The following is a 23,121-nucleotide window of genomic DNA, read 5'->3' as shown; positions in this document are numbered from 1 at the left end:
TGCTCGCCGACCCATTTCAAGTCCCCCAGGCCTTCAGCTTCCTCCTTTCACCCTGTTGCCAGCTGCCATCTCTTGGTGTCTTCAACATCCATGCAATGAGCTGACACACCACCCCCAGGGTGTCCACCCCACAGTGGCACCACTCTGGCCCCACCCTGCCCAGGGCAGCGTTCATGGGTCACAGCCCTCTCCATCTGAGAGCGGGGCTCCACCTGGGGACAAGTGTCATGCTACGGTCCTTCTGACAAGCTCACTGAGAGGGACAGATGGCAAGTAGTGACGGACCGCCAGTACTTCCTGAGTAATCATCATGTGCCACTGGGAGAAGCCCTTGTCATCCTGGAATCTTCACCCAGCCTTTTGAGGCGGGGATACTTGTCATCCCCACTGTGGAAATGAGGACATCAAAACGTCAGGAGGCTCGCTGGGGTCACAGAGTTAGTGAGAGGGGGTCCGGAGACAGCCCCAGCTTACAACCTGCACCAAGAGATAACAGTGCACACCACAGGACTCAGGAGGAGGTGGTACACCTGCACTTTAACTGGGGACAGTCCTTCGGCCAGACCTAGAAACGAGGGGGAAAGTCACAGAACAAGTGGGAGAGGCAAGCGGGGGCCAGATCATGAAGCCCTTCAACGATGGACTAAATTGCTGAGACTAATGGGACAGCAGGAGCGGTGAAGCTTTTGGAGCAGGCTGGCCCCCAACGGCTACTCTCTTCCCTGACATCTACCCCAGCCCCTCACTCACGAACCTGATCCTTCACCACGTGAGACATGCTTCTCCGACCCTCCTGAAGCAGCCAATGCAGTCAGAGCCCCCCAGGTTTGCTCGGCTCCATTGCCCGCCCTCCCCTCCCCTCCCCTCCCCTCCCCTCCCCTCCCCTCCCCTCCCCTCCCCTCCCCTCCCCTCCCCTCTCCAGGAGGAAGCCCATCACCAGGGGACACCTCCACCAGCAGTTTTCTCCTAAGCGGCTCCTCCACAGCAAAACCCTATTAAAAGTCATGAAACAGGCCTCAACAAGGCCCAGCTGCCAAGAACCCTTTCCCTCCCCTCCTTTGACGGGGCTCCCTTCCAAGCCCAGTCTTCCGACATCAAATCACCAGTTTCCACCATCATCTCCAAGAGGAGGGCCGAGACTTGCCTCCTTACCCTTCAGCCCACATCCTGAGGAGGCAGCAGGGCCCTGGGGATGGAGCTGAGGAAGAGAAGGTCTCTGCCCTGGGGATGCTCACAAGGGGCAGCCCGACCCTGAATATGTACCCCTTTAATGGGGAAACATTCTTAACCCCCCCATACATTCATTCACCTGGACCTATATGGTAACTCTTAAGAAACTAAAGCCTTTCTTAGTCTTTGAAAATGTCTTTTAGTAGCAAATAATCACTGCAACAAGGGAATCTGCCTTATGATCAAAAAAATTTAAGATTAACTTTGTATAAAACAGAAAACGTTAAAATTACAACACAAAAATTTTAAATTCCTGCATTATTTATAGACTAAAAACACTTTGTGATACACACTTTATTTGTGATACACAGATCTATTCTGGAGTCCAGCTACTCAACATGTGGTCTCTGGCCACAGTCTCAACACCACCTGGGGGGCCTGTTAGGGATGCAGAAGGCAGGGCCCACCCCCCAGGCCCCTTGAATCAGAATCTGCATGTTAGCACTAAAGCTTGGGAAGCCCTGGCTTGGAGCATATCGCCAGCAGGGTTAGGGGGAGAGACAGGGGAAAGCAAGGTCGGATGGAGCCAGGCGACATGGGACCCACAGAGAAGAGGCGATCTTAGTGCTTCTGCAGGGAACACTTTCTGGCAACAACATGAAGCAGGTATAAATGTTAGGGACCCACTGGGGAGAGAGGCAAAGTGGAGGTAAATGGGAGAAGTGTGTGAACCCACCCAGTTTTAGTGGCGGGGAAGGAAGGGCAGGTTGGAGGAGGGGCTGAGATGTGATGGGAGGGATTTGTCCAGTGCAGCTGTAGGGGCAGTGAAGGGAGACCCTGGGGTTTCTAAGCTGGAAGACACGTCACTTACAGAGAGAACATTTTTAAGGAGGAAGGTGCAGAGCTCTGCTTTGGACATGCACATGCAGAAGAAGGACCTGGGGACACTCAGGGGGAGATGTTCAGATGTGATACACACAGAGATGACCAGGCTGGAGCAGACCTGTGAGCCCCTGATGATGGGATCAGGTGTGCTCACCCAGGAAGGCCTGCAGGACGACAGAGCAGAGGGAAAGGAGCCAGAGAGCAGAGGATGAGCCAGGGTGGGTGGGGAGGCAGGAGGGGAGCTGCATCACAGAAGCCCCAGCAGGAGGGCATCGGCACAAAGACCAAATGGTCTGAGTGACCAAATGCCACTGATCTTGACAAGTGAGCGGTTCCTGGCCGTCACAGCAAGGGTAGTGTTGCTCAAGGGGCAGGTGGGGAAGCCTGGGGACGATGGGCTGGGGGATGCAGGCGATAGATAAAGCTGAGACTGCTAGATAAATAAATGCCTAAACATCTCACCTGAGGTTGCAAGCCCCCTTTAATCAGAATTGTGTCCTTCGGTACACCCATGTTCATAGAAGCACTATACTTGCAATAGCCAAAAGGTGGAAGCAACCTAGGCGTCCATTGACACATGACTGAATAACAAAATGTGGTACGTACATTCAATGGAGCATTACTCAGCCTTAAAAAGGAAGAAAATTCTGACACATGTGACAACATGGATGAACCTGGAGGACATTATGCTAAATGAAATAAGCCAGTCACAAAAGGGCAAGTACTGCATGATTCCAGTTATATGAGGTACCTAGAGTAGACAAAATCATAGAGACAGAAAGTAAAGGGTGGTTGCCAGGGATGGGGTGGGGGTTCGGGGAGGGAATGGAGAGTTAGTATGCAATGGGTAGGGTTTCAGTTTTGTAAGATGAAGAGAGTTCTGTGGATGCATGGTGGTGATGGTAGCACAGAGATGTGACTGTGCTTAATGCCACTGAACTGTATATACACTTAAAAATGGTTAAAATGGTAAATTTTATGTTATGTGTATTTTACCACAAATAAAAAAATATGTCTCTCTGGGATTTCCCTGGTGGCGCAGTGGTTAAGAATCCACCTGCCAATGCACGGGACACGGGTTCGATCCCTGGTCTGGGAAGATCCCACATGCTGCAGAGCAACTAAGCCCTTGAGCCGCAACTACTGAAGCCCACGTGCCCTAGAGCCCGCGCACCACAACTACTGAGCCTGCGTGCCACAACTACTGAGCACACATGCCACAACTACTGAAGCCCGCATGCCCAGAGCCTGTGCTCCACAACAAGAGAAGCCACCACATGAGGAGCTCGCCCACTGCAACGAAGAGTAGCCCCCGCTCGCCGCAACTAGAGAAAGCCCGCGCCCAGCAGCAAAGACCCGATGCAGCCAAAACAAAAAAAAAAACAACAACAAAAAAACCCTTTAAAAAACCGTCTTTCTTTCAGCATAGGTATAGAAAACCTGAACTCCTGGAATTGAATAGCATGTCTATGTCAAGAGAGGTGAGAGCCAATCTTTTTCTGCGACTGTAAACTATTCCGCCAGCAGGCTTGGCAGTGAAAGGAAGGGAGTGATGAGGCGGTGACCTAATGGTAAGGCCGGGCTGGGAGAAGGCTTTTCTTTTTTTTTTTTCAGGTGATGGGATGACAGTTTTCAACTGGAAGTGGAGAGGTAAGCCAGAGCCAGAGACACTCATTTCTCAAACTGGAAGAAAGGAAGAAAGAGAAAATGAAGGAGGGAGGGGGAAAGGCGAGGAAGCTCCCTCCAGATGGCCCTGAGCATCCCAGGGCCACAGGTGGTGGGGTCATCTGAAGAGGGGAGGGCAACAGGTAGGAGACCCAGAGAGGGTGGAGAAGTTAGGCTGGCTGGCATGGGAGCAACAGGGGAGGATGGAGGGCTGGTTGGGCAGCAAGGAGGGCCCAGCTGGCTGTAAAGCACAGAGCACACCATCTGGAACTATCACTAAGCCTGGGGCAGCGGTCCTCAAAGGATGGTCCCTGGTCTCTGGACCAGCAGCATCACCGAGGAACTTGTTAGAAATGCAAATTATGGGACTTCCCTGGCAGTCCAGTGGTTAAGACTCCGAGCTTCCACTGCAGGGGGCACAGGTCCGATCCCTGGTCGGGGAGCTAAAATCCCGCATGCCACGTGGCCTGGCCAAAAATTTAAAAAAAAAAAAAGTGCTAAAAAAAAAAAAAGAAATGCAAATTCTGAGGCCTCACCTGAGTCTGATTCAGACCCACTGACTCAGAAACTCTGGGGGTGGGGCATAGCAGCTTGTGTTTTAAAAGGCGATTCTGATGTGCTAAAGTTTGAGAAACACTAGTACAGAATACAGAAACTCAGTGGAAGGTATATATCATCTTCTTACATAAAAACGAAAAAAACAATCAGCCTAGCAGGGCTTCCCTGGTGGTGCAGTGGTTAAGAATCCACCTGCCAATGCATGGGACACGGGTTGGAGCCCTGGTCCAGGAAGATCCCACATGCCGAGGAACAACTAAGCCCGTTGCACAACTACTGAGCCTGTGCTCTAGAGCCCGCGAGCCACAGCTACTGAGCCCGCATGCCACAACTACTGAAGCCCGCATGCCTAGAGCCCGAGATCCACAACAAGAGAAGCCACTGCAATGAGAAGCCCGAGCACAGCAACGAACACTCAATGCAGCCAAAAATAAATTAATTTAAAAAAAAATCAGCCTATAGCAACTTCTACATAAAAGAGCAAGAAATGCACAACTATTAATACTTTGATGCCAATACAGCTTATTTCTACAGTTAAGACAAATGCCAAAAGATGTTAACAAAATGATAGAAATATACAGTCTATTTAATAAACTTCCTTAGATGAGATCCAGAAAACACACCCAAGATCTGGGGGCTGGAAACTGTGTGATGCAGGTACCAGTCCCTGCTCTGTGACTATCTGTGTGCCCTGAGCATGCCTCAGTTTCCCCATCTGTAAAGAGAGGGAGCTGGAAAAGGTTCTTCTGAGGTCCTTTCCAGTTCAGACACGGTGTGACCCTCTCTGTCCTGTAAAAGGTGACCTCAAACTCAATGCTTTTACATAGCTATGCCTGGGTGGGGTGGGGGAGAACATTTTTAACCAGTAAACATAATATCGCAGTTAACCAGAAATATTTCCAAAGTTCAGTAAGTGCTAGTATCTTGCATTCTAATAACTAGAAACTCTCACTAACTGGCTTTTCCCTTAAAGCCACCAATGCCTGGAGTTATAAAAACACTATACTGCACTGGACCATGTTCTTGAAGTCCACAAGACTAGGATGCCCCAGAAAATCTCTATACCTTCACATTTTCACCCTATAAAACAGGCATACCTCGGAGATACTGTGGGTTCCGTTCCAGAACACCGCAATAAAGCAAATACTGCAATAAAGTGAGTCACACAAATTTTTTGGTTTCCCAGTGCATACAAAAGTTATGTTTACACTATACTGTAGTTTATTAAGTGTATAACAGCATTATGTCTAAAAAAAAATACATACATTAATTAAACATACTTTATTGCTAAAAAATGCTAACCATCATTTGAGCCTTCAGTGCCTCATTATCTTTTGCCAGTAGAGTGTTTGAAATATTGCGAGAATTACCAAAAGGTGACACAGAGACCCGAAGTGAGCAAATGATGTTGGAAAACTGGCACCGAAAGACCTGATTGATGCAGGGTTGCCAAACCTTCAATGTAAAAAACACAGTACCTGCGAAGCCCAATACAATGAGGTATGCCTACACTTTTTAATCCAGGAAGGCAGAGTTCGTGTTTTTTGCTAGGCAGAAAATGAGTTAAGGAACTGGGCTAATCAGACACCAGTGCCCGCCCCCGTGACTGAGTGTCAGGCATTCAATACTGCAACTCTAGGCTTCCTGATAAATGACCCTGTATTGGCCTTGTTACCAGACTCCCTCGATGCTGGTTTCCTGGCTGGTCTCTCTGCATCCAAGTCCTTCTCTGCACCTTCTAGTCATTCAATGCCCATCCTCTTGTGCCTGGGTCCCCAATGCCAGCTGCTTCCGTGCCTCTGCCAAAGACCGGCGACTCGGTTCTGATCTCAGAACTAGGGCTGGAAGAGGAACCTGGGTGTCTGCGCACGAAAGACAGGTGGAAGTGTGAGCACTGAGGGGGCCGGGTGGGAAAGATGAGGTCTAGGGAAACTCTGGTCTCCAGCCATACCTCACTTACACACCCTGGCTCTTAAGTTCCATTAAAACTGGGTCAGTAGGAAGCACAGCTGGCTTGTTTTCCCCCCTGTGCATGTATCACAAACCCCACCCGCCTCCTCCATCCAGCCTGGGTTTGGAAGTGATGTTCCAGGCTCTCTCAGTCCCCGTGGCAGGAAGGAACAGGTGAGGGGAGGGCTGAAACAAGGTGGATGTAGCAGGAGAAAGGCTGGGAGAGGCACACCAAGGGAGGTGCGGCCACAGAGAGGACCAAAACCACTAATATGGGCCTGCAGGTAATGCCAGGGAGATGAGTTTTGCTTTGTCCACGCAGAAAATTCCTACTGCTAGAGGGTTTTCTAGGCTGATCCCCAGGCACTGATCTCCAACTTCAAAGTCACATTTGGGTAGAGTGACCACATATCCTCATTTGTCCAGGATAGCCCCTGTTGAAGTTACTTGATTAGATGCAATTATTAACAGCCCCCCGTTTATTCTCAAAATGTTCTGGTTTGGATTAGAAATTCTAGTTACCTTATTCTTGGGCCCCTAGGCCTGGGAAGTCAGAGCTGCAGTTGGAGAAGGCACTCAGTGTCGGGAGGGACGTGCAGGCTGAGCCTTGCCCCTCACCAAATGTTCTGTTCTCCTCTCTAGCGTCCCTGCCAAGCCATGGCCCGGCGTCCGCCTGTATTCCTGCAGAGACAGCAGGCTCACTATCCCTGGAGGAAGCCTCTCTTTTGGGGGGAAAGCTGTGTTATTAAAAAAGAATATCAGGATAGATGAATGAACAAAGAAGATGTGGTGTATATACACAACGGAATATTACTCAGCCATAAAAAAGACTCAAATCTTGCCATTTGTGGGAACATGGATCTAGAGGACGGGTCCCCAACCCCTGGGCTGCAGACCGGTACTGGGCCGCGGCCTGTTAGGAACCAGGCCGCACAGAAGGACGTGAGCGGCGAGCGAGCGAAGCTTCATCTGCCGCTCCCCATCGCTCCCATTACTGCCTGAACTGTCCCCCCGCCCACCTCCCCCAGCCGTCCATGGAAAAACTGTCTTCCACGGAACTGGTCCCTGGTGCCAAAACGCTTGGGGACCGCTGATCTAGAGGGTATTATGCTAAGTGAGGTAAGCCAGACAGAGAAAGACAAATACTGTATGACTTCACTTACATGTGAAATCTAAAAAACAAAAGAACAAATGAAACAAAACAGAAATAGACTCATAGATACAGAGGACAAACAGATGGTTGCAGGGGGCGGGGGGATGGGTTGGGCAAACTAGGTGAAGGGATTAAGAAGTACAAACTTCCAGTTATAAAATACATAAGCCACAGGGATGTAATATACAGCTTAAGGAATATAGACCACACTACTGTAATAACTTTGTATGGGAACAGATGGTTACTAGACTTATCGTGGTGATCATTTCATAATGTAGGCAAATGTCGAATCACTATGTTGTTCACCTGAAACTGACATAATATTGTATGTCAACTACACTTCCATTAAAAAATAAATGCATAAAAATAAAAGTAGCAAGATTCAAATCTATATACAGCAAGATGGCAACTAAATAACAACATCCTGGGCTTCCCTGGTGGCACAGGGGTTAAGAATCTGCCTGCCAATGCAGGGGACACAGGTTCGAGGCCTGGGCCGGGAAGACCCCACATGGCGCGGAGCAACTAAGCCTGTGCGCCACAACTACTGAGCCTGCGCTCTAGAGCCCGCAAGCCACAACTACTGAAGCCCGCGCGCCTAGAGCCTGTGCTCCCCAACGAGAAGCCACTGCAACGAGAAGCCCGCGCACCGCAACGAGAAGCCCGCGCACCGCAACGAAGAGTAGCCCCCGCTCGCCGCAACTAGAGAAAGCCCGTGCCCAGCAACAAAGACCCAACGCAGCCAAAAATAAATTAAAAAAAACAAAAAAACCCACAACATCCTTCTGCTGAAAGGAGTGGGAGTGGGGGAGACTAGACAACCTGCTGACTTTTTTCATTCACCAAATGTTAACTGAGTGCATTTGATGTTTCAGTGGCATTGAAGACACATGGTGGGTTAAAACAGACTGAAACTGAGGAGCATTCTACCAAATAACTGGCCTGTATTCTCCAAAAATGTCAAGGTCATAAAGGACAAAGAAAGCCTGAGGAACTGCTCTAATTTAAAGGAGACTGAAGAGACATAACCACATGCAACACACGATCTGGGGTTTTCTTTGCTACAAAGGACACTACCAAGACAACCGGCAAAGCCTGTAGGTCTGTAGATTAGATAACAGTACTGTATCAATACTGATTTCTTGTTTAAAAAGTGTACCATAGTTATACAGGAGAATGTCATTGGTTTTAGGAAATACACTGAAGTATTTAGGGGGAAAGGAAGAGTCTATAAATGATCCTCAAATGGTTTAGGAAAAAAATGTATACCTAGAGAGAAGAATAAAATAAATGTGATAAAACGGTAACATTTGAGGAATCTGGGTGAAGGGTATACGGGAGTTCTCTGTTCTATTCTTGGAACTTCTCTGTAGGTCTGAATTAGGTCAAAATAAAAAGTTAAAAGAAAAAAAATAAGTCTCAAAGAAAGTGTGTGTGTGGTGTGTGCATGTGTGTTTAAAGGAAGAGAGACCCTGATTTCACAGGGCTCACAGTGTAGCTGGGGAGACAGGTACTAATACAAATAATTACACTAATTAAGCACAAAATTGCAACTGTGAAAAGTCCTGTAAAAGGAGAGAGACCTGGTGGCCAGAATGTGAGCGTTTACAGCAGGCAGTTTTACCCACAGCAGGAAGGCGAGGGGAGGCATCTACAATCACGGAGCCAAGGCCCAAAGAATGAGTTAATTGGGGAGGAGGGGAGGAAGGTTCCAGGTTCTCACTGGCCCTGTGAGCAGAGAAAGCACGGGGACCAAAGCATGTACACCAGGGCCTGCAGGAGATGCCAACATTAGTTTTGTCTTTTATTCTAAAAGCAAAAGGAAGCAGTTCTGAAAGAACCCCCTCGGCTGCAGCACAGAACACGCTGGCGTGTGGAGTCCTCCATGGTGGTGATGGTGGTGGGAGAGCTGCTGCCAGGAAGAACACCATGCATGATTTTTCCATTGCTTCCTGACACCTTAATTTTCTACAGCAACCATGTATGAATTTGATAACCAGACCTGGGGAGGGAATTGGGGGGGAAGCAAAGCGAGCAAGACCTGAGCTAAGGCTGTCATTATCTCCACTCCAGGCCCACCAGTGGTTCGGGTCAAGGGACGGCTGCCAGAGCTGGTTGCTACCTCTCCCACCAAGACCCTCAGGTCTAGACCGAGGCTGACTCACCTGAGGGAAGTAGCGTGCAGGGGCCAGGTCTTCACACCCCTCTATCTAAGTCAGACCAGTGCCTTTCGTCAACACAGCATCCAGCTGGCCACGGCCCCTTTCTGGTCCTGGATCCTGCCCCCTGGAACGTCCCTCTAGCCCTGTGAGCCGGGCCCTCAGCCCTGCCCTGGGAGCAGGCCATCACTAGCGATGGCCACTCTCAGCATCGAAGGCTAAACAAGGCGCTTGTCTGCGGGTCAGCGGCATGAACACAAAGGGAGGGAACCCTTTTCTGTGCCAAGTTCTACCTGAGTGGGTTTTCGGTCATTAGCTCCTTTAACATGGTCAATTTAATGGAAACAGGTTCTATTATTATCCTCCTTTTACAGTCAAGCATTTCCCTGGGGACAGACTTGAGTTCAAACCCTGGCTGTCCTCGTAGAGCAGTACGCCCTTTCAGGAGTCATTTCATCTCGCTGAGCCTCAGTTTCCTCATCCCATCTGTAAACTGGGGCTGGTAAGTACTAGCAAGATTCTGGGGCTAGAAGGTACTATTTATTCCATTTTGAGGCTCCAAGAGGCTCAGTATAGAAAATTCAAACTACACATTGCTTAACTATTTACTAAAAGCTTATGTATCCCGACAGTAAATCACAGGACCTGAATTTTCCAGGACTATCCCAATTTCAAATGCTCTGTCCTAACTTTCCACATAAACCATCAAAATGTCTCAAAAATTCCACTCTCAGTATCCAAACAACACCTCCCAGGCCTCCTCTTGCACAAAGACGCAGCACAAACATTCTTTCTCAGACTACAGATCCCAGTCTTTGGTTCAGAAAATGTAGTCAGTGGAGCCCTGCTGGACCCCTGAAGGAAACGGGGTCAGGGAGAAAAATCCGGGGCAGTCAGCACTCCATCACGACTCTCAGACTTGGCTGCTTCCTGGCACATCGATGTAAACCGCAGCCAGGAGAAGCTGTACCATGATGACAGCGTCATCCACAGAGGGACACAGACCGGGGACATGAGCTCTGCCCCCACCTACCTACCCAGTGGCCAGTACTCAGGGAAGCAGCACGGCCAGAGAGTTGCTACAAAGATTAAAAGAGTGATTAATATTTGGAAAGCACTCAGAACATTGCCTGGCAGCTAGTAAGTGCCATATCAGTGTTTAATAACTAAAACCAGCGGTATCCCTGGCAGAAGGTGCTCACGCCTCAGGGACAGCACAGAGGCATCGTTCCTATGCAGGACAAACAAGGAGAATGGGCACATACCCTGGGTTGAGTGAGGCCAGGCCCCTGTACAGAGATGGGGGGATACCCTAACTATAGGAGGTGGGTCCTGCGTTAGCCAAGATCAGGAGGCTGGGCCTGGGAAGAGTCACCATTCCTGAAATACAAGAGGTCTCTTCATGCCTCTGAGTCTTTGCATCTGCCATTCTGTCTGCCCCCTGAATACCATCTTTTTCCACCTTCAAGGCTGAATTCAAATGCCAACTACTCCCTATGGTGGTCCCCAATGCCCGTCAGAATGAATGGCTCTCTCCACTGGGGTCTCTTGCATCTAGCTTTATCCTCTTTTAAAGCAGTTATCAGACAGATAGATAGATAGCACATGCATGTCCACATGCATGTACACACTCACACAGAAATGTCACAATGTTACTGTCTTCCCAACTCCACCATGAATCCTTCCAAGACGGGTTCAGCTTTCATCTCTGTAACCCTAGGGCCTGACACATAGTATAGGCTCAATAAAGGTCTGAATTTGCTGTTACATCTGTGCTCACAGCTGATCTTCCCCTGGAGGCAGAAGGCTATTACAGGTGCATCATATGGAGATGCAAGATCTCTGGGTCTCGGAACCCATGACCAGATCAGATTTCAGCCAGGGACCTACCAAGCACTCCCTCTTAGTTCCCGCTCAGGCAGATGAAAGGAGACGCCTGTGAGATCAGAGTCTGCAGTTGCCAGGACCCAGACCTGGGCAGAGTGGACACTGACCTGGTCCGATCTTGTCTCTATTAGAGTTGGTCAGAAGAGCCCAGGTTTGGGCTTCCCTGGTGGCGCAGTGGTTGAGAATCTGCCTGCTAATGCAGGGGACACGGGTTTGAGCCCTGGTCTGGGAAGATCCCACATGCCGCGGAGCAACTAGGCCCGTGAGCCACAACTACTGAGCCTGCGCATCTGGAGCCTGTGCTCCGCAACAAGAGAGGCCACAATAGTGAGAGGCCCGCGCACCGTGATGAAGAGTGGCCCCCACTTGCCGCAACTAGAGAAAGCCCTAGCACAGAAACGAAGACCCAACATAGCAATCAATCAATCAATCAATCAATAAATCTTTAAAAAAAAGAAGAGCCCAGGCTTGGGAAGCTACACCAGCTGGCTGACCCACACTCCCAGCCTGTCAACGCCAGGGGATTGCCCTCGGCATTCCAGCCCCTGCGAAGAGATGAAGAGGGTGGCCCTGCTTTCCAGGACCATTGTCTGAAGGAAGGAAGGTGAGCACTTGGGATTATGGTCAACAGGCACTTACCTAAGGAGAGAGGGAAGGACCACACATCGCAGGTTCCCCCCATCCCCCAACATGCCACAAACCCTGAGGTTGGTGGGGGGTGGGTAGGGTGCCTTGTCTTCCTGTTCCCTCCAATCCCCAAAGTCCTCTGGTAGATTATGTCCATCCTAGAAAATGGAATTCCTCGTGTGCCTGGACCCGAGGTTCAGAAGGTCCCAGTTCGTCCCTCTAGCTCCTGGTCCCACACTACCTTTGCTAGCTGAGTTTCCTCAACTGTAAGAGGAGAGAGGGAGCACAGTGAAATTAAACAATGCATGCAGAACCTCCCAGATCACAGTCAACAATCAAGGAGTTGGTCTCAATCCCCTGAGACCAATTACCAGCTTGGAACCCCAACTTCTTTCAGAGATAAGATACATCTCTGACCAGGTTCCTTGCACTTGAATGGGAATGTTACAAGCCACCAGAATACCTTCTCTATGATAAAATGTGGAAATGGAGGGCTCAAAAAAAGGATGGTGAAGCAGTCTGGGATCCTGAATTGGACTGTGTTAACTTAGGTTCTTTCTCCCGCCCCAAGCTGTCCCTGACCTTGGCCTCCTGTGTGTCTGGCCTGGCCAAGACCTGCCCTCTCCTTGAGGAGAAGTTCCCCAGGCACCCCGGGGTTCACTGGAGTCCACTGGCCCACTCTGCATCCCCACCCAGCACTGCATCTGCCATGTAGAAGCAGCTCAATAAATGCTTGCTGAATGTAATGCCTCAGCCACTCCAGCCACTCTGAGATGCCTTCAGTAACCTGACCTTTTACATTCCAGCTAATGTCTAATTTGCATATACGAGTTGGTTTTAGGAGACAGCAAATCACCAGAGACAAGGCAGGATCAATACAGAGTATTAGGCACGTTTTATTCTACTCTAATTCTCTGCAAACTGGTATTCCATCAACTGTATGCAGGATTTATGGGAGCTTATTATAAACTAGAATATTTAACTAGAATGACCTACTCTCCGTCAGAAAATAGCTTGCTGTTGTTAATTTTCAACTAGCCAGAAAGGTTTCCAGCTTCCAATCTACTTTACATCTTGCCTTAATCATCAGGAACGCCATCTATTTGAAAGTCTCAATACAATAAAGAGCAGCCTGATGCAGAAGAAAAAGACCTGTCCGTGGAACCAGACGACATGAGTTATATCCCAGCTACACCACATACTGTGTAATTGACTGCTCAAAGCCTCAGTTTCCTCACCTGTAAAATGGGAATCACACCAGCCTCACGGGGGAGTTGTAAAAATTAAATGAGTTGATGCACGTGGATGTACTCTGTGCAGTTCTACAAGTCTATACAAAGGTTGGTTATTATAGTAAAAACATAAAACGAACTTCTCAAACAACTCAGATAGGCTGATGACAGAAAGCAGGGTGGTTCTAAAGGGGGGAGAAAGGGAAAATTTGTGCCCTGCCTCCGCACAGGGAGGGACGTCTGGAAGCATTTTTGATTGGCACAACTGAGGGAAAGGGATTGCTACCGGAATCTACTAGGTAGAGACCAAAGATGCTGCTAAACATCCTACAATGCTAGAAAAGGCCCCACAACAAAGAATTATTGAACCCCAAATGTTAACATTGCCAAAGTTAAGAAACGCTAATTTAAATTATCACTGAAAGCTGGGTTTGGGAGCTTTTTAGAACAGAAATCTTCCTAACTAGGCTTTACTTTCAAAGCATCATCTGCTTAAACACTTGCGAGATGGATCATCTTGCAAAACAGCTCTTTTGTAAGTCAAGCTGAACTGCCAACTTCTGGAGTTTCTGAATGTATAAAACTGCTTTTAAAGAAGGTGCTCTCCGATTACAATTCAGCTAAATTGTTTTTCCAAAGATCTCAGTAGAAGTTCTCCTGGGCACAAGACAGGGTCTGTCAATCTGGCACTAGGCCCTGAAGATGCTTTTGTAATTCCAATTTCCTGGTGAAATGGGAGCCACGAGGGTCTCTAAACGAGTTAAATTCCCATCATGCCAACTGCTTCCTTGCTTTGGCCGGGCACGGTGCCCAACACCTCCACATAATTTATCCCACTTAATCCACCCAACAACCCAGTGAGGTGGGCATTATTACCGGCTGTTTGCAGGGGAGGAAAATGAAGATCAGAGAGGTTAGACAACTCGCCCCAAGGTCACCAGCTGGCCAAGGGGGAGCCCAACCTGAACGGAGGTCTCCAGTTTCCGAGTCACAAGCTCTTTCCCACCTCGGAAAACCCAGGTGTCAACTAGTCTCAACTTCCCATGAATTTTTAAGGCAACCGCAACTTCTCAGTAAGTTCAGGTTGCTGAAAACGGGAATTTCCGGGGGACTGGGCGCTCTCACATACACTCCCCCACTGCAGCTGTCTCACCGCAGGTACCTGATAAATCATTCCATATCACCCGTGGAACGGGGAGGATTTATTGGCGCTGGAGTTCGTGCCAGGCCCAGGAAATGCCATCTTTGAAAGCCGAGAGGCGAATTCGCCCTGGGAGCCAAGAAGGTCTGGCCGCCGCGCTTGGCTGGCTCCACGCGGGCTGTGCAACCCCTCGGCGGCCGGGGCAGGGGCCGCGGTCACGGCGGCGCTGGGCCCTCCCGGATGGCCGGCCGCTGGGCCCTCCCGGATCGCCGGGACCCAGCCCCACCCGGCCCGGCCTGCTCCCTCCCGCCCGCGCCCCACCAGGTGAGCGCGGCCAGGGCGCCCCCTCCCCGCCCCGACGAGGCGCCGGGAACCCGGGGCCGCCGCGTCCGCCAGCCCGCCCGCGCGTTCGCCGCGCGCCTGGGGAAGCGTGGGGGCGGGGCAGCGCCCAGCGCGACCCCGGCCCCCGGTGGCCCCGCGCCCTGCCCCCAGCCCGCCGAGGTCGCGCCGGCCCGTACCTGCAGCATCTGGGGGCGCGGGGCGCCCAGGTAGGTCGCGCGTGCGGGCGGCGCAGAAGCTCGCTCGCGGCGCGACCTGGCCGCCGTCTGAGCATGCCCAGTGCCGCCCGCGGGCGGCTCCCGCCGGCCCGGCTGGCCGCGACGGGCCCGCGCGCCGGGCGGGGGGCGGGCTCCCGGAACGCCCTGCGGGACGCCCCCGCCCCCACCCGAGGCCGGTGTGCTCGGACGCGTCTCCCAGGGCCACCAGGGCTCTCTTGCCGAGTTCCGTGCAGGCCGGTGTCCCCTCGCGCATGCACGCAGGCATTCGTTCCATTACCATTTATTGGGCACCTACTGTGTGCCCAGCCCTAAGTGATTTTATGCCTAGGGATGTCGAGCAGCCGGCGCTAAACAAATCTTTGACTTAAGGAGAAGTCTTGCCGAGCTGGGGTCCTGCTGACTCCCAGTGCAGTGCCCATCCCGTTCCACTAGAAACTTCCTGGCTTGAACTTTCTTCCCAAGACTTACCTGATCTGGCTCCCGCATTCCTGCAGCCCCATGAGCACCTTTCTGTCCATCAAACACTCAGAACTTGTCTAGCCTCAGGACATTTACACATGCCTTTCCTCCTCTGTGTGGGACGTCTTTGCCCAGCTATTCCCGTGGCTGGAACCTTCTCATTGTACGTAGGTCCTCCTTCTCTGAGGCCTTCCCTGACCACCTTACTAAGTTAGCCCTCTGTTCCATGTCCTCACTTTATTTTCTTCACATTTATCACTATCCATTAATTCATTCAACAAATAATTATTGATCACTTACTCTGATTCTTCACGTGCGGTGAATAGACAGAAATCCTGTCCCTTGCCGGAGTTTGGCGGAAGAGAGGCAGGCGATAGACAAGTAGTAGAAGGTGATATGCTTTACGAGAGGGAAAGAAACTTGGGGTGGAGGGAGTGCAGTTTTCAATGAGGTGGTCAGACATTTCAGCCAAGGAGATAAACTGGGGAGAGCATTTCTGGCAGAGGGATCAGCCAGTGCAGACACTAAGGCGCAGGACTGCTTAGGAAATAGCAAGCAGGGCAAAGTAGCAGGAGATGAGGTCGGTAACTGCCTTTTTCCCTGACTTGCTTACTTCTTACTGTGTATTCACCTCTGGAATTTTAGCTCTGGGGCTGTAGCCCTGCTCGTCTTCACTACATTGTCCCAGTCCCTACGACAGCACCTGGCACACAGTAGGTGCTCAAAAACAGTTTGTTGAATGAATATGTGAATGAAAGGATGGCGTGACGGATGTAATCATCCTGTCCGGACCAGATGCCTGAGGGTCCAGGGGCCCTGTGGGCCTAGGGCCACTCGGCGGCAGCCGGCAGCACCTGGTGCTTCAGTTCGGTCCCTACCCCGGAGTTGCGCCCCTGCACAGGGCGCCGCCCGAGCGTCTTGTCCGGGGAATTTCAACCGAGCCAGGGAGTCCCAGGAACAGGACCCGCCCGGCCCCGCCCCCCGCCATCCGCCCCCGGACCTCCGGTCGCCAGCAAAACCTGGAGTTGCAGCGCCCTCCCGGCACCATTGGGACGGCGGGGAGCGCACTGGGCATGCTCGGAGCCGGGCGGGGCCCGAGCGCCCGGGAGGCGGAGCCTCCTGGCAGGGCGAGCGACACCTCCCGCAGAGCTCAGCTGGACCCTCAGCCACTCGGTTCCCGCCCTCAGTTAGGGTGGGGTCTGGGGGGCATTTTTTTTTTTTTTTCAAAGCCCAGTGGGAAAGCTGGGAATTCAGAATCCGCGAAAGACGTTCTCCGTCCTCTCCCAGCCGCTGTGTGACCTGGGGTAAGAACCTTACCCCAAATGATATGAATACCTACCTCTGTGCTTCAAATAATATGAATACCTACCGCTTCGGTCTGGGCGCTGTGTGGGGAATGAATGAAATCAAGAACGTGAGCGGGTTTAGTCCACTTTAAAGATCCATTTTTTGAGTGCCTACCTCAGTTATCGGTCATCCTCATACCAGTTTGTCAAGTGCTGAGATGAGGAAACCGAGGTTAATAAACATGAGGATTCTTGGAGTTGTCCCAATTTGCCTTCCACTAGAAACTAGGCTGAAGCTACCTCTTCCTTCTCCACAGTAAACAGTCATTAGCTTATACAGTGCTCAAATTCGAGCTAAAAAATATCTATACACCTAAGGAAAAAGGCCTAAATATTTTTTAAATCGTGCATTTCAACTCACCATAGCAGAAACAGGAACAAAAGGAAAGAATATTCCCCAAACAAATAAATGTTCACAAATAGAGGAATGATTAATTAGATTATGGTATATTTGTTGAAATAATAACTATTTTACACTAAACTAGACCGTGCTGCAACAGGAGGAAACTTACAGTACAATGTTAGGTGAAGAAAAGCTGAAAATACAAATACCCTGTGTAATGGAAATATGGGAAAATGTAAATAGTCTGATTTTGGGGGGTAGTGAGGTTGGTTTTTCTTTTTAAGTTTATCTATTACTGTCCCAATGTTGTGTTTGCAATGTTAAACATTTAAAAGATCAAATCAAAAATTCTTGAAGTTTTGTGTGTCTAATAATAACAATAATAACTGCTATTATCAAGCTCACGTGTGATCAATATTTTACACATATTCTGTCTTTACTCCATACAGTCATTCTGCAGAGTGGGTGTTTTTAGGTCAGTTTTACAGAAAAGGAAGCAATCTAGGAGCCTTTCACAACTAGTAAGAGACAGGGTCAGGATATGAATGCAAGTTGGACTGACCTCAAAGCCAGGGTCAATATTTATAATATTGCCTCTCTGCTTGCCATGTATCGATCATAAGAGAGACCGCATATTCCATTTTTTGTGTCTTTTTGCCTTATTTTCTCTAACCCTTTGATATGTTTATATGCTGTAGATTACCTTTAAATGTTCTGGTCTCCTGTTACTGTTTTATTCTTGGGGCCAAAATGTTAAAGTTCATCCTTTTAAACTGTTGCACCTGGAGTGACATGATGTTATTATCAGCAATGACAGTTGACCTTATAAGCTCCCAAACCTTATGCAAATGGGACTTTCGGATGGACATATAATCTTCTTAGTCTATGTGGTTGAACCCAGCCAGATGTAGAGCAAATAGAGACCCCGTGAGGAACAGGGCTATCCCAAGTCTCAGATAATGAGGACCCACATAGATTACTGTCCCTGGGCAATCATTTTGGAGGCAGAATCACAACATAAAGGGACCACATGGTCCATGGACTCCTCAGGACTCTGCTGTGATGAAAAAGTACAGACTTGATAGTCTGATGATGTTTGCAGAGAGAAAGCCAGGGCCCTAAAAGCAGCCCTCCTACTGCTGGTAAGCTAAAAAAAGTCAGCTCTCTCTTTCAATCATGCTGGTAGACTGTACCTGGCCCAGAAACCACTAAACAAACAACAGGAAACACAAAAAGCCAAAGAGAGTCATTTCATTGGAGAGGAAGACATACCACAAACCCAATATGCATCACTGGTAAGGAACGATTTCATTTAAGAGGAACAAGATGAACGACCGGACACAGTTACTAGCAGCATTCCCAGAAGCTGCCATTTGGGCAGAAAATCTGGTGCCAGGTACTGCACCCAGGCAATTGGCTGGGGGCATTTATAGGACGAGTTTCCTGGAAGAATCACTGCGATTGTCATTCATGTCAAGACTCAGGAAGCCTGGGCACCACGTGGACTGTTTTCAATGATTTATGAGGCAGGGCTCCCAGCTGAGATGCTAATGCTCATCAATTATTTGTGCTGTTAACGCAAGCTCACAAATACATGGGCAAGTGGTGCTGTTATAATGACAAGTGAAAAGAATAGGATGTAAAATTATACACACAGTATGGCTTCAACTGTGTGAATGACTAGGGTATACCATATAAAATTGCCATTTCCTAGGTCAACAACGGTTGAATATCGGTAACTTCCTATATTTCATCTTAATACATACACATAGAAAAAGGACTAGGAAGAAATGCACCAAAATATTAATGGTGGCGGCTGTGTCTGAGTATTGCATTTATAAGCAGAGAAACAAAATACAGAAGGTATCTTTTACAAATCAGGGGAATTTCAAGTCTTTGGGCATCTATTTCTTTGTATGTCTTTAGAGGTCCCTAAATCTTGTTTTACGGTAAGTGTGTTTCTTTTATTATCAGGAAAAATGAAACAAACTTGAAAGTTGGCAAGCCAAAGAAAGCGAGGCAAAGAGAGGGAAAATGACACTCAAACTGGGCGAAAACATGAGAGGTTCCTTTCACGGAGGCCTGTCTGTGCTTGTCCAGCGGTGGCAGATCGCGACAGGCTGTCTGTCCCTGGCCCAGGAGGGAGGGAGAGGAAGTGGTCAAGTCAGGAGCCTGTAGAGACGTGTTAGTCTGACTTGGGACCCCTTATCCCCTCAGCTTGCATTCTTGGAATTCTTGGACCACATAGATCTCACTTTGAGAAACACAAATTTTTAAGTGTAAAGTTTTAGCCATTAAAAAATGTCTTTCCATTGCAAATCATCACTGCCAAAAGAGGAGTTTTGTCTGGAAAACCGATGAACAAATTGAGCATAAATACAAGAACAGAGATGAGGTGAATGTTGTTAATTCATTCATTCCTTCATCAAATATTTATTAAACACCTACTGTGTGTCAGGCACTGCTCTAAGTGCCTGGGAGACATCAGTGAACAAAACAACCATTTCTGCTCTTGTGGGCATGCATGCTAACAGGGCAAGCCAGACAATGAACAACACACATTATGAATAAGTGAATGTTGTTGTATGTGAAGAGACCAGGGCTAAGGGTGATAGGCAGAGGGATGGAGGTGGGGTGAGTGCGGAATTGCAATTTGAAATAGGACTGAGAAATTTAATCACTTAAGCAAAGACCTGAAGGAGATGAGGGAATTATTCATGCAGCTATCTGAGGGAAGAACCTTCTGGGCAGAGAGAATAACAGTAGAAAGGCCCTTAAGGGAGCACGTCTACAGTAAGGAGGCTGGTGGGGCAAGGGGCAAGCTGCAGGAGATGAAGCCAAAGAGGTACCAGGGGCCAGAACCTGAGGGCCCTCCCCTTGTCACCCCCAGGAAGGACTCAGTCTTTCAGTCTGAGCCAGATGGAAGCCAAATATGCTTGTCAACACACCAAAAGTTAAATGCTGTCCCTTTAAATTGTCGCTTTGAATATGGGAACTGAATTCATGTAGCAGCCCTCCACTGTAAGGGAGTCAGCCACAGGATCCAGATTATGCATATATTTTTAATATTATCATCAAAATGGAAAGATAATATTCAACAGTTATCTCAGAGGGTTTTCAGACCTCCAAGAATACATGAGCGAACCCTCAGGGATACATAGACCTGAGTTTTAAAAACACTCTTCTTGTGCACATGCTGTAGATATGCCAGAGGACCAAAAGGACCATAATAGCCCCATGGACCACCACATAGATTTGCTGCTGCATGTAAAATGGAAATGTTAGTCTAGGGACTTTGAGATCGGACTCTGAAGTGGAGAGAAATGCAGAGAGTGAAAGTTGGCGTCCTGAGCTGTGGCTGATAGTATTTAAGCAATGGCCTTCCTTGAAAGGAGTGGTGTCATCTTACAAAACCCAGAGAGAATGGGTTTGTCAAGTCTCCCAACCACACCTTGAAGGTTCAAGTGCCCGAGAACAGAAGGAGAAAGAGAAAAACACCCAGGCAATGTAGAAGAGTCCACACACAGGTCATGGCTTTAAAAAATCGGCAATGATAAAGGAAACACTCAGGGTTTCCTTAACAGACGATTCAAGGGAAAGGAGTCAGGAACAATACTGAAGGAAGCGTTTTAAAAGTTTGATCCAGGAACCATATATCAAGTTCACCTTGGGAGAAGGAGTCCTTGTGAAAAAGCAGACTCCTGGCTTCAGGTCAGACCTTCTGAATCTCTGATTGCGGAACCCAGGGACCTGCATTTTATAATTAACTATAAGAATCTTATGTACACTGAAGTTTTATAACTTCTGTCCTACAGCCTCCAATGTGTGCACACCAAGAACATAGTGTGAGTAATAAACGAAAAGGATGGGAAATTTTACTAAGAGATGATCTTGTAGGTATCACTGATGCTTTGATGAATGGGACTAAGGACCAGAGCATCAGCTTCTTAAAGGAGGTGCATGTGTAGAGGGGCAGAAGGGGAGGGAAAGAGATGTGGAGAGAGAGCATTCCCTTCAGGCAAATATGGACCCCCTAATAGAGAGCTCTCAGGCTCTCTGCTCTTGACCTTGGATCTCTGACTGCATCCATCTAACCGTGCTCTCCTGGGGCCAAGAACAAGCTAACCATGGGACTGGAAGGAGGCAGTAATGGTGGTAGTCATAGTGGTGCTTAGAGGAGTGGACCTTAAAATAAACACATTGAAGTATGTAGAGTACACACCAAACTGAAACAAGGAAGGTCGTTACCTCCCAAAGAGGAATTGGACAAGTGGGACAAGAGAGGGACGGGTGTTTACTTTTTGCTATAAACATTTGTGTACCTTCTGAATTATCTACTGTGGGACATATAACTTATTTCAAAGTAAACCAGTTCTCTCTGGAAAAAAATAATGATGTATGCACAATATATTTTAAAAATTGTTTTACATTTTTGACTCCCTCTAAGTTTTGCTAACGAAGCACAGAGCATAGGTTACTTGACAAGTCAAGGCTGTAAGTATGACCAGGGCCTGACAATGTATAGCTTGCTCAAAAGAAACAGCTGTTAAGTCAAGAACTCTTACTCCTTTTTTGGAAATGCATGTGGCTGAGGAATGGAACAGAAAAGAAGAGCTTTGGATGAGGATGAAAGAGAAGTAAAAAGTCCTTTCAGTGACCTTAAGATCAAGAGTGATGCTTTCCTGACACAGCTGGTAACAAAACGGCCAGAGAAAGAAGATGGGGGACTGCAACGACCCAGGCCTCGACTGAGTTGCCTTCAGGAAAAGGCGGTCATCTGAAACCTGTCCTAGCTTGGCTGACCATTTCATCCCTGAGACGCTGGAAACCTGATCTGGGCCCGGCAGAAAACTGTGCTCCCACCCCCTGGTGACATTTCAAGAGCGGTGGACGCTGTTCAGCCTGCCCCGTGCTCTGCTGACCTTCTAGCGTTGCATGGATGACACATCACAGGATTTCCTCAACTGCGCTCTGGCGTCCTGCTAGGATGTCTTTCTCATTTTTTCCATGGTACACATAGTCACTGCATCACAGTCCAAACAGGCTATCCAGCGATGCCTCTGTAAACATGAGTCACATGTGAAGTTAAAGAAATCTGTGTTTGGTCAGAGACAGCAGAGCTCCTAAGGCCTATCATCTTTGCATACAAAGTATGGGTTGATGAGAGTTGTCTGATTTCCTGCCAAGATGCCTGAATGGTGCTTGGGGATTGACTTCATGTGGCAGCCACCAAAGCCGACACAGACGCTGCTCTTCTTCATCCTAAGCCTCCCCTTCCAAGGTGAAGTTCTCCAGCTTCTGTATGAGAAAACATTACTCTGTCTCCATTTTTTCACCGCTGTGAGCTTCTCTCAGTTTGGTCTTTGATGCCACCACCTTGTCCAGCCTTGGTCATCCCAGTCCAAGCCCAAGCACAAACCTTGTTCTTGTTTCCCCTTGAAGAATGAAGGCCACCCATATCAACCTCCTGAAATGACTCATTCTCTCATCTCTGCCTGTTGAAATCCTATCCATCCTTAACCGGTTTGCAGGACAGAAATAGAGACACAGATGTAGAGAACAAACGTATGGACACCAAGAGGAGAAAGTGGCGGGTGTGTGTGTGTGATGAATTGGGAGATTGGGATTGACATATATACACTAATATGTATAAAATGGATAACTGATAAGAACCTGCTGTATAAAAAAATAAATTAAAAAAAAAAAAGAAAGAAATCCTATCCATCCTTTAAGATCCATCTTACCAGCTACCTCTTCCTGGATTATCCCAACTGGTTATGAGCTCTCTAACTCCTGTACCCCAGGAGTCATCTCATTTTGACTTGCATTTAGTTATAAACATGCACGTCCCTTTGGAAGGCTCCTGGAAAATCCCCTGAATGGGGCCAGAGATCTTCCTGATTATGTGGGCTGTGACTATAATTTCTGAGCAAGGTATGCAAAGGGCTATGAGCCCCTTCTGAAAAATTGCTGGCCTTAGGGCAGTGAG

The 23,121-nt window shown here is 48.6% G+C and overlaps 1 protein-coding gene across 9 annotated transcripts in view; it reads right to left on the bottom strand.

The window, feature by feature from the left end:
* The window catches only part of PTPN3 (protein tyrosine phosphatase non-receptor type 3), a 144,944-nt gene that overhangs the window by 94,876 nt on the left and 26,947 nt on the right, over positions 1–23,121 (bottom strand). For 3 of the 9 annotated variants that reach the window (XM_082469128.1, XM_082469129.1, XM_082469136.1), the window contains exon 1: positions 14,946–15,088. The exons of 2 other annotated variants lie outside the window; for them this stretch is intronic. The gene's annotated coding sequence lies outside the window, so the exon portion shown is untranslated. Of the gene's footprint in view, positions 1–5,953; positions 6,141–6,750; positions 6,966–14,448; positions 14,681–14,945; positions 15,089–23,121 lie in introns of those variants that run through there. 4 more of the 9 variants (XM_082469131.1, XM_082469132.1, XM_082469133.1 and 1 more) reach the window with 4 other exon arrangements.

This window comes from Balaenoptera physalus (assembly GCF_965194825.1).
Source record: "Balaenoptera physalus genome assembly, chromosome: 7".
Classification (NCBI taxonomy): domain Eukaryota; kingdom Metazoa; phylum Chordata; class Mammalia; order Artiodactyla; family Balaenopteridae; genus Balaenoptera; species Balaenoptera physalus.
Note: the sequence above shows the minus strand (reverse complement) of the source record. Positions and strands in the feature narration are given on the sequence as shown.